The 11,745-nt window shown below is 36.6% G+C and overlaps 1 pseudogene; it reads left to right on the top strand.

Annotated features, from left to right (window-relative positions):
* Nucleotides 1–5,076: 5,076 nt before the first annotated feature.
* LOC124614366 lies at nt 5,077–5,194 on the top strand (annotated as a pseudogene).
* The last annotated feature ends 6,551 nt before the right edge of the window (nt 5,195–11,745 follow it).

Below are 11,745 nucleotides of genomic sequence, written 5' to 3'. Positions count from 1 at the left end.
GTTCGCAGCACTTTTGGAACTTTTGGATTCGGCCATCTTGACACAGCTGGTGCACCGCTTGAAGGTCGCACGTTACGCCCACCATTGTCGGCCACGGTAACGGAAACTTCTTCAAAAATTTATGGTCCAATAGCCGTCGACCCCCTCTCAGGAGGCGTAACCAAATCGCCAGTTCATTAGAAGTTCCGAATCATGTTCTTCAACCGCAGTGGGGAAAGAGGACCTCTTCGTATTCTTTTAATGCGTCGATACTGGCCACTTGCAGTAGCACTGTTGCCGTTGTTTTGATAAAACATATTGACGAGTAAAGCCCTGTACATCTTGCCCACATCCACATTAACTGCCTGGAGTTATAATACACAACGACGATTATGTTTCTGCCCTACGTCACTTTACCTGCACTGTCGCCTAACAGCAATTCATGACACAAATAGTCCTAACAACGCAATACTGCATCGCACCGTCTGAACAGCACTTCACCCAACCAGTAAACAGTTTTTCGCCTACACTGCCTCGAGTAATGGATGTTTAATTATAAAGATAGTTTATAACCATGTTGTATTTTTGTCCCAACACATTCCATGTATCATGAACAATGGACAACCAATGATTTTTATTGAAACTTAACCATAGAACGAGGAGAAATTACTATTTTGTCCAGCATTCGCTTAATTGTTTTAAGACTAGAGGCAGTGACAGAATGGGGGTTAGGAGGTTACTTTCTTAGGGGGATAGTTACAGTAAGAGATGTCTCCAAATCTAGTTGTGAACTTGTACATGGCATTTTGGTGGGTTGGAGAGAGACGTGATGAGGTTAAATTGTAGATGATGGGAGCCTATTAGAAAAATACGAGTGTAAGGTTCCATACAGTCTCATGTTACCAACTTCTCTTAATCCATTATAAATACCTGTGACTGCGGGTGGCTAACCTGTTAGTAACATGTCAGTGCAAATGCAGTCAGCATTAGGGCCATTGTTGTTGTGTTGTACTTTTCCTCTTAAACATCCTACATAGCATCCAGAAGCTCTCCATCAGACGAAGCATGACAGATTCCAACAAAATGCCCATTTGTTAGACTTTTTTCTCACATGTGTGGCCTCTTTCCATGTGCAGTTCCTTAGGTTTGCTTAATGACCATACTCCTCCCAATTCCATTACACGTAATACAAAATGAAAAATAAACATAGATTTGCATGTGTTTATTTAAACAAGCATCATTATATTCATAGCTGAAAATAACATTAATAAAATATAAATGTGGCTTGTAGGTGCTTTATTGAGATTAAAATTAGTTCTCAAACAAGTCATGGATAGAAAATCAGTTCAATAAGACATAATTTAGTACAGTATAGTACAACACTCAAGAAACTTGTTATTTTACAACCATTTGTCACTGAAGGTAATACAAGCCATGTCCTTGATACATTACAACAATATCATGTAAATAGGGAAACAGAGACAATCATATGTGGATACACAGATCCTTAGAAAATATGTGGGTTCTCAGGTTTGTTGACACAGTACCTTAACAATAATTACAGACTCCTGAAGAGATGCCTGCTACTGCCATTTTATTGTGGCGCATCCAGACTTGTCTGGTACAAAATCTACAACATTACTGTAGTAACCCACATCCAACACCAACCAATGGCCCAGTTACTCAATCTATTTCAAACTACAGATCACTGATCCCTATACAGAAAACTCCAATTGCTCTAGTTCACTTTTTCAGCCTGCTGGCCGCAGATACCAGCCATCATATATATCATATATTGGGTGTCTAAACTATGACACAGAATATAATACTGTGGCTTCTGGAAGTGGCTTAATGCACACAATATTCCTTCATCTGATGTGAGAAGAACTGACTCAGTTTACACAAACAGAATCATTGCTTCTCCACCACCTCTGGCTCAAATCAGAAATCTGTGAATATAATCAGTTACTAATCAGAAAAAGTATATTACAGTGTCTCCCTAACGTTACAAAGAAATACACAAACAATGTACAATAGGCAACTCCACCTGAAGAAGACAAAGTTATTGATAGTCATAAAATATGTTTGTACCCATATGTTCAAACTCAAACATAGCTTCTTTAAATCACTCAGAATGACGAAACAATTAAAAAACAAGTACTGGAAGAAGATGAATTGACTCTGATTCCATAATGTCATCACCATTCCAATTTAAAGAAGCACATGCTCATCACCTCTTTGACATGAGCACAACAATACCACTTACAAACAGAATGTTATGAGATGAGATTCTTCAAAAAGTAATCAATAAAGTATTTGAATGTATTTAATAGTAAAATACAAAATATTCCCAAAAAACACAAATATTAAATAAATGATCAGAAATATGAAAATATTTAGTACACAAATTTTATACAGTAATACAATATTCACCAAACAAGCTCCACTAAAAGGAAGGTCATTAAAGCATCAATAAATTAATTCTGATATCAAAATTAAAAAAAACATTCATAGGGCAGATGAAAGAAATTGTTAATCAAACTGGCATGTTTGTTCACTGGGAAGTTTAAGCCAAATCACAATTACATCACCGTGGGAGGGTTAAAATTATTACCTTACTCATCAGTTCTGTCACAATAAACATCCACTGTCCATTAAAGAAAATGACAGGTTTCAACTTCAACATATGTAAGTCTAGATGTCTGACCTCATATCATTAATAATCGCACCTTATCATAAAATAGCTATGCTCACTCATCAACATACAGCATGGAAAAGAAAAATATTATCACAGTTATATCTACGATTAGTTCTTTACAGTTGTTGGTCTCAAAATGAAGCTCTTTTACTTTCACCAGTTCTCTAGTGGCAACATTCGACTTTTCATTAACTCCTCTGCACACACCCGTGACAAACATAATGTGACCTCACGTATTCTGTAAACTAAATATCATTGTCTCTTCCAGCCTTACAGTACTGCACAAGCTCTGGATCCTATTGTAGCACAATTAAAAAAAAATAAGATTTCTTCATTTTTACTTGACCAATAGTACTCTCCCACATCAATAACGTTGCTACAATGCTCTCTGCGCCAACAAAACACATAAAATTCATTACTATTGTTTATCTGACACTACAATAGTGAAGCCATACACAAAATTTTTCTTTAAAGAAAGTGGTTACATTGCCAGTTTCAATGAACTACATTCTCATTTTCAAGTGTAAAACATCAGTTGAAGAACGTATAATGAGAATTATGATCACACATCTGACAACAATTACTAGAAATGATGAGAGCAGGCAATCTAGGCAATGGTGGCACAACAAAGTCACTAAAAGTTATGCCCATACTTGCCCAACTGTTCATTCCATGTCCTAATATAGAACAGATAAAAGCTACACTAGGGTAAAATTTGCCAAGAATTCTGGTCATTTGTCCTTCTGTGACACAATGATCATATGGCTGATATAAATTAACAATTGCACATAATTTTACTATGTTCTGAAAAAAGACTCTCAAAACACACTGTACATAGCCTGTTAAAATTGTTAATGTAACCCCTTGTTTTAATGGAAAATTTTATGTAATGTGATTATGGGTTAACTATGGCTTCACTATTGTTGTGTCACATAAATGTCTTAGTTTTTTTTTTTTTCATTTGTCAGTCTTACATGAGAGTACAGTGTGTTTTGAGATTCTTTTTCTGGAACACAGGAAAATTTTGTGCTTCATTCCATATGCAAACTTGTTGTGCTTCATACATTGACAACTTGTGAATTTATATCAGCCATATTATTGTTGTTCCACAGTAGGACACATTGTAAGAATTCTTGGCCAATTTTACACTGGCGTAGTTTTTCTCTGTTCTACATTAGGACATGGAGTGAACAGTTGGGCAAGTTTGGGTGTAGCTTACAGTGACTTGGTTGTGCCACTATTGCCTCAATTGCCTGGTCTCATTATTCACTGTAATTGTTGTCAGATGTATGGTCATAATTCCCATTATATATTCTCAAACTGATGTTTTACATTTGAAATGATGAGATAGTTCATTGAAGGCAATAATGTAACTCCTTTTTTTAAAGAAAAATTTGATCTATTTTGATTGTGACTTCAGTATTGTAGTGTTAAATAAACATCTAATTTATGTTATGATCACACTCATTATGGCAATTATGTCAGAATATAGAATCCTCACTATTGGTTGTTGTGATGCTTTCATGTACTGTGAAACATAAAATTCCTCACCATCAATTTATGTGCTCCTCAATATATCAGCTTCATCAATCACTACTACGTAGCCTTTTTGATGACTGTACTAATCTGATCAAGAGCCACAACACAAAACGTTACTCAGTAACAACCTCAATTTGTGGGAGAAGTCGGTAAAATACCAGTTATCTCTAACTCATTCATATGGCACCATACATGAAAACCTGAGAGCCACATGTTTTCATTATCTATCTTAGAGTGTACCACTAATCACAAAAATTCATCCTAAATAACCTCATCATCACAGTACTCTGTACAGTCACAAACAAAATAATCAAATCATGCAACTGAAGAGAGCCATGCGAACAATATTAAACACCACCACAGTTTGGAGACATCTTGTGGTCATAGTACTGAATCAAGCTTCACTGGAGCATAAATAGTTGATATTATTAAACATTATTCCTCCTCTGATACAAATCATGATGGTTCTGATAAGCTGAATCACAATCAATATATTTTCATTCAGCATGGACAAACCAAACTCATCATTTCAATTTACAATTCAAATTGCAGATCATAACAGATTATCTCATTAATTCCAATAATATGAACAGCCTTCAGTTTACAATTGTCATTGACCTACTGCCATCCAGTTGATGACCATCTTTTCCAAAACTTTCACACCAAGATGTACTGGTAGCCAGAGAGTTGTACTGAAGGACAAAGGACAGGACATGAATTGGAAACAATCCAGAAAATGAAATGAAAAAGTTTATATCATAGGTAGGGAATACACTTCCACACTGATGATATGTAAATGACATATATCCCCATAAGGAGGCACAAATAGCTGCAAAATAGCAGAATAGTAGGTAACAATAGCCAATGGCCTAGCCACAGTGGTAACACCAGTTCCCATCAGATAACCAAAGTTAAGCACTGTTGGACTGGGCTAGCACTTGGATGGGTGACCATCCGGTCGGCCGAGAGCTGTTGGCAAGTGGGGTGCAGTCAGCCCTTGTGAGGCAAACTGAGGAGCTACTTGATAGAGAAGTAGCCGCTCCAGTCTCAGAAACTGAGATATGGCCAGGAGAGCTGACCACTTGCCCTTCCACATCCACATCTAATGATGCCTATGAGCTGAGGATGACACGGGGGCCAGTCAGTACCGTTGGGCTTTCATGGCCTGTTCAGGAGGAGTTTAGTTTTTTAGGAAACAACACACAAATTAACATATGAAATATGTACTATAACAACTGTGGTGTTCACTATGCACGTGATACGTTCAGCCAGTATATCATGCTCAAGAGATTACATCCATCATACCAGTCCAATCTTATGAGCTCATTGATGATAGAAGAGGAAAAAATACTTCTTGTCACAAGGTCTGGTCACATGGACCCTAGAGGCAACAACTTGCCAAAAAGTGAAACTTGCTTGAGTGCATACAAGAGCAGAATCAACACTTGATCCAAGTAACAGAGTAGCCATACAGTCGGAATAAAGGATTCATGAAAATATCATTATCTATAACATTTAATTACCTCCTCAGACTGTACTGAACACCCCTGTATAGGAAATACCTATTCATTTGATCACTTATTCAGTTTGCAGAACCACAAGAACCAAGTCATGATCTTGTACTACTTCACTAATCACAGAACATTCATGTATCTCAGAGACCTTATGGAACAATCAAGAGGGTACCAAATGAAACATCTGTAGCAATTTATCAAGTTTTCTGCCACCATCTGGAATCTCATCATATGTCCATTATACATGGCAATCAAAAGGAAATTTGTAAAGCATGAAGATAAAATTACCTTAGTGTGACAAAATACACAGAGTAACATATGGGAGGCACATCCATAACATGTTGTTACCACCTAATTGTGAAACAGAAAACTGTTATGCACATTCCTCATCAGTCACCTGTAACATCACCACACACTTCCTCATCATATGTGAAAGAAAACAGCATAAACATTTCTCATTTGGTATGCCATTCACATATTTGACAACACAAGATAAATTACCCAGTGACACAAAAAAAAGCCAACACATCTGAAAATGTACAGAAAGAATACATGGAAGTGCCTGATTACACCATGAAAACACACTGAAGCTGCCTGATTGCAAAAGGACAGAAATGTCACTTAATATAATGGCAAATTCACTAAATGCTGCACAAGAAGCCCATCACATTGTGAAAATTTGGTACAACCACACTTTTTCATCCTGCAGTCCGGTCCTTGTTCAGCGAACAAAACAGGAAAGTTTTGTTTAATTTTCTTCCAATTGGGTTTCGCATCTGTTACCTGTACTAATGAATAAAGTGACACATAAGGCAGTAGATGCTGAGACTCTCCAGCTCCCAAGTATTAGAACTACATGTTCTTGATATCACGACAACAAATAAAATCATACACTACTTTAAATCCATCTGGAAACAGACGCAAGCAAATTTCAGGCTGTAGAAAGATTATGACCTGTTTGGAAACCATAACTCTTGTGTGCACATTACTTACAAAATGACACTCATAGTTTTAACACACAGAACCACAACTATTGTGAATTCAGCTCTCTGCCCTAAAATTTTACTCACTTCTTCACTGGACCTTCAGGAACACTCTTTTCAGTTGCCAGTCCTTGCTCATAATTTTGGACAGTTGGCACATGACTGATCAGATTTTCTGGCACATGATTAGAATCTCCAGTACCTGCTCTTACAGTTATTTCACTTAAGCATTCTGCTTCAGTACTTTCCATACACTCTTGCAGTTCCTCAGATTTGAAAGTACTGCCAATCATCACTTCCTGCTCTTCAGCTGCTTACATTTATCTGTCTGCTTACTATAAATAATTCTAATTCAGATACTCCTCCCAATTTTTGATTAATATATATTGCGTAGTCTGCAGGTGGAGTCACATGCTATACTGTGTTAGCAGTGACCCCTATTATTTCATTCTGCTCCATTAATACACATTTTATTATTTGACTGCTCCACTTTTAAGATTCCTTAAGATAACTGTCCATCTTTTCACATTTCCCTTCTAACACTTTATTCTGCCTTCATTTCCTCATTATTAGAACTTATTTGCTCTCCGTTCCTTAAAATGTGCATCTACTTGATCAATTATTCCTTCATAAAGAGCCTCCATCCTTTCCTTCATAGGCTTTATAAATATGTTAACCACAATATTTGTAAGGATACCTGCAGAATTTCAAGCAACACTCTGTACAGCAGCTGGAGTACACTCCATTTTCACACCAAAATAACAGCAACTATACATAAGTTTCACTGAAAGTTCAAACAAAGAATATAGAAAACTATCACCAAGCACTTACTTTAATCACAAGCTCTAGATATTCAGCACTAATAATGAAAGAACACTCAAACACTCAGTACTAGAGGCTTAAGAACACTTTATACATCGTATCACAAAATTTTTTGAAGTCCTATATACACCATCAAGGATCGATAAATCAAGCAATATTATTAAACCATATTAATTTTAATGTATTTGGCACCCAGAAGCTGTATACAAAGTTTATATTCTCCACTGTATAAGAATATCATTCAAGACCAACAAGGGGAAGGGAGTAACCAATTCCAATACACTGCCAAAACTGTCAACTACTTTGCGCTGCCCATCATAGCTGTGTGGCTATTAAACAGAACTTACTATACCACTCCATTGCTGGTGTACAACCTGTTGCAGTAAGACACCAGAAACACAAAAGTGAACTTCCTCAGAAAGATCCAAACTACTGATGGTACCAGGTATACTGCATAATGAAATGAAAAATTAACATCATGGACACTAACCAGTTAGTCAACAAAAACAGATCCAAGACATTTGTATGCATTAAATTCTCAGAAATATCTCATAATCTAGGATGAAAAAAGTTGAGTTACAAAAAGACTTCAATATGCACCATGGAGTCTTATACAATAATCTCATGAGGAAATTCAGGAACTAATTTCCATGCCAAGACACTAAAGTAACAACTCAAAGCAAAATTAAATGGGTAACCACACTGTAAACTACCATACAGCATCCACTGAATCTTCAAAACAAGTAAATTGGCACATGAAATCACAATGTTTAAATCTGTATGTTTGGGCATCATCACTCCAAAATACTGATCAAACCATGAAATCATGCAACCCTTGTACCATTCTACCTATATAAAAGGATCCATATACATATTCTGTCCTAACAAAATTTGCAAATTGGTTTCAACGTAGATGCATACCATATTCAGTCTCAATCTGGCTATCCATGAAAGACATCACCACTACGTGTTCTCTCTACAACAGAAACACAAGAACGACATAAAATTTGAATAATCCAATGAAGGAAACATTAAATGGATGCATACTAGCTTACTCCTCCATCTCCACCATAGCATCACTACTAACAGGGCCTAGTTACACAAGATGATGCTGAGATATTCTGCTAACATACCAGCATGCTCAAAACAATGTATTCACCACAGTTTAATGAAGATGGAGTCCAAAGTTAATTTAGTCAATGTGCAGATTATACATCACATCAGTAGCATTTAAAATCATGCACAAAAGACAGGAAATAGTTTGACAAAGAGTTATACACAGATTTCATTCTATATTTCAGAAGTACTACATTTATTCTAAAACAAGTCTTTTAGTAGAGCAGTAGATCATCAAATGTACATTCAAAAGCAACAGTACTTGTACATTTTAATACACTAAAATCATTCAATGATATCAAAGCATTATGGTATGATCACTTAAAATCAGAACATAATAAATCAGCAAGGAAATTTTAGTCACTCATTTCTTACTACATGAAAGTAAGCCAGAGCATGAAATAAAATTTATTAATCCACTCAAATGTCAAGCCTCAAATCACAGTACTGGTACAGAAACAATGCAGGATTTGCCCAAAAGAAACTCACAGCTAACATTCAATAGTTCACAGAAACATTTCCTGTCTTTGCCATTCCATAGATAGAAGTATTAAACTGTCCACACAATCTTCGAAGGACCAAATGGTCATTGCTTTTTTAAATACAGTAGTGATAAATAATTTCAGGACAAGCTCTGTAACTCCCTCACATCATCAGATCACCATAAAGGATCAGTTAATTGTACTACACTGAGTAGAATTAACTGTACCTACAACTTTTAGGACAGTTACTAAATAAATGAGAAACTGCTTTAAATTGACATAATTTTAGTCTTATTAGCACAGCAACTGAAGCAATAAAGTCATCAACAAGTGCAACAGTCACTATATATAGGTAAACTCTCTTGTGAAAAGAAGACTGTTCTGAAACCTTAGAAACAATTTCTGCCTATCACAGTTTTCTGCTTAATAGAATAAGGTGGTCCACTGAAACTAATTAAAACATTATTTACAGTGAAACAGGAATTACCTCCCAATTAAATGAAATTCATATGAGGGCATATTGACATTATCACTGAATCTGTGAACATGAAGCTATTTGCAGCAAATCCTCTTCTCCCCAATTCCAAGAAGTCAATATATAGCAATTTCAAGCTCTCGTGTTATCAGTCTGAATGAATAAACTGACAGAATTCGACCTGAAATACTTTAAAATGCATTTTAGCTTAATATTGTGCGTCCTGTGAACTATAAGAGAAATTCCAGAAAAAAATATTCTAGGAAGCATCAGCTGGGTGCATGTTGATGCTGGCAAGATTTTATTATTATTTATTTATTTATTTTTTAGTGTCATCAGCCTTAGCACTACATCTGAACAACTAAGATCCTTTTTTTTCGGTTTCCTCAGCACCCATGATTCACTACCATACAATGCTTTGCTTGAAACATACATTCTCAGAAATTTCTTACTCAAATTGAGGTTTATGTTGAGACCAATACACTTGTCGTGGCTAGGAATGTCCTCTTTGCCCATGCTGGTCTACTCTTTTATACACTTCCTTCGTCCATCTTGGGTAATTTCTTTCCCTTTTTTTTTTTTCAAGACAGTAAAATTTCCTAACTTCATCTATTTCATGACCACCAATTCTGATATTAAGTTTCTTCTGATCCTCTTTTCTGCTACTAGTCAGTACTTTTGTCTTTTTCTGGTTTACGCTCAATGCATATTCGATACTCATTACACTGGTCATTCAGTTGAAAAGGTCTTGTAATTTTTTCTCACTTCCACTGAGGATAGCACTGCCACTAACGAAGCCTGTCATTAAAATCCTTTCACACGGAATTTTAAACCACTCCTGAACCTTTCTTTCATTGCTTTTAATTTCACCGAAGGCAGTTTCGACTTCTCTACATGCTGTGTCAGTTCTTCCACCGATCATTTCATTTTTCGATTTCTTCACATATTTTTCTGGTGCCAATTGGCCCTGGATGCCCTAAACTTCCCGTTTATTTCATTCCTCAGTGATTTATACTTTTATATTCCCATCATTCCATGAGCATTTCTGTTATTCCTAATTACGTCGACCGACTGAAATATATCTTCCGTTACTCATGTTTTCTGTGGAGTTACCTTTCGTACAATATGTCTGACTGACCATCAATTGTAACTGCCCCTTTTTAGAGATGTTTACTCTTAGCAACTGAACTGCCTACTATTATATTCCTTATCGTAGTATTCACATCCCTTTCGAACTTCAAACATGTCTCATCATGCCTCAGTACTTCAGTGTTCCACTTCCTTCCATACTGATCCCTCCGTGCGATTCTCTTAAACTTCAGTGTTCTATTCATCAGTACTTAATTATGATCAGAGCCAATATGTATGCCTCACAATCCAGTATCTGACTGGGGAAAATCCATCTGACCATGACGTAACCTAACTGCAATCATCCTGTATCTTTCAGCCTTTTCCAAATATACCTCGTCCTCATGTTTTACTTGAAAGAGTATTCGCTGTTACCATCTCAAATTTATTGTTGAACTTAGTCATTCTACTATGTCATTCCTACCGCTTAGCCCCTATTGTCTTGTGATTCTTTCTTCTGTTCCTTCCTCTATACTTGCGCTCTAATGCCCCATAGTTATTACATTTTCATCTCCCTCAGTACATTCGTATACCTTCTCTATCTCTTCATCTTCTGCTTGCGACATCGCAACGTATATCTGAACTATCCTTGTCGGCGTTGGTTTCCTGTCGAATTTGATGAGAACAACCCTGCCGCAGAACTGTTCACGGCAGCTCGTTCTTTGCCCCAGTTTCCTATTCGTGAAGAGTCCTTCTCCCGTTTCACAGTATTCCGCTGCTTCTCAACGACTTTTGCACAAACGTTTTCAGTAAGTCTGTTTATTATCAGAAGATTCAGAGGAACTAATGCTGACAGGGAGTCTACAGGTGAAACTCACTACAGCTAGCTATCATTTAACATGAGTGCACAGTAAGTTGTGCCTCACACATTATCGTGCAAAACGACTCCCCTTGGAACTCAAAGTGACCCACGAACGAATACCAAAATTCGTCTACTGTTAATTAAATATGAACTAGCAAACCTTCGTGGCTCAACGGAACGTATAAAGGGGCCTTTATATTGATGCGT

The sequence above is a fragment of the Schistocerca americana genome, chromosome 4, assembly GCF_021461395.2.
Source record: "Schistocerca americana isolate TAMUIC-IGC-003095 chromosome 4, iqSchAmer2.1, whole genome shotgun sequence".
NCBI classification, from domain to species: domain Eukaryota; kingdom Metazoa; phylum Arthropoda; class Insecta; order Orthoptera; family Acrididae; genus Schistocerca; species Schistocerca americana.
Note: the sequence above shows the minus strand (reverse complement) of the source record. Positions and strands in the feature narration are given on the sequence as shown.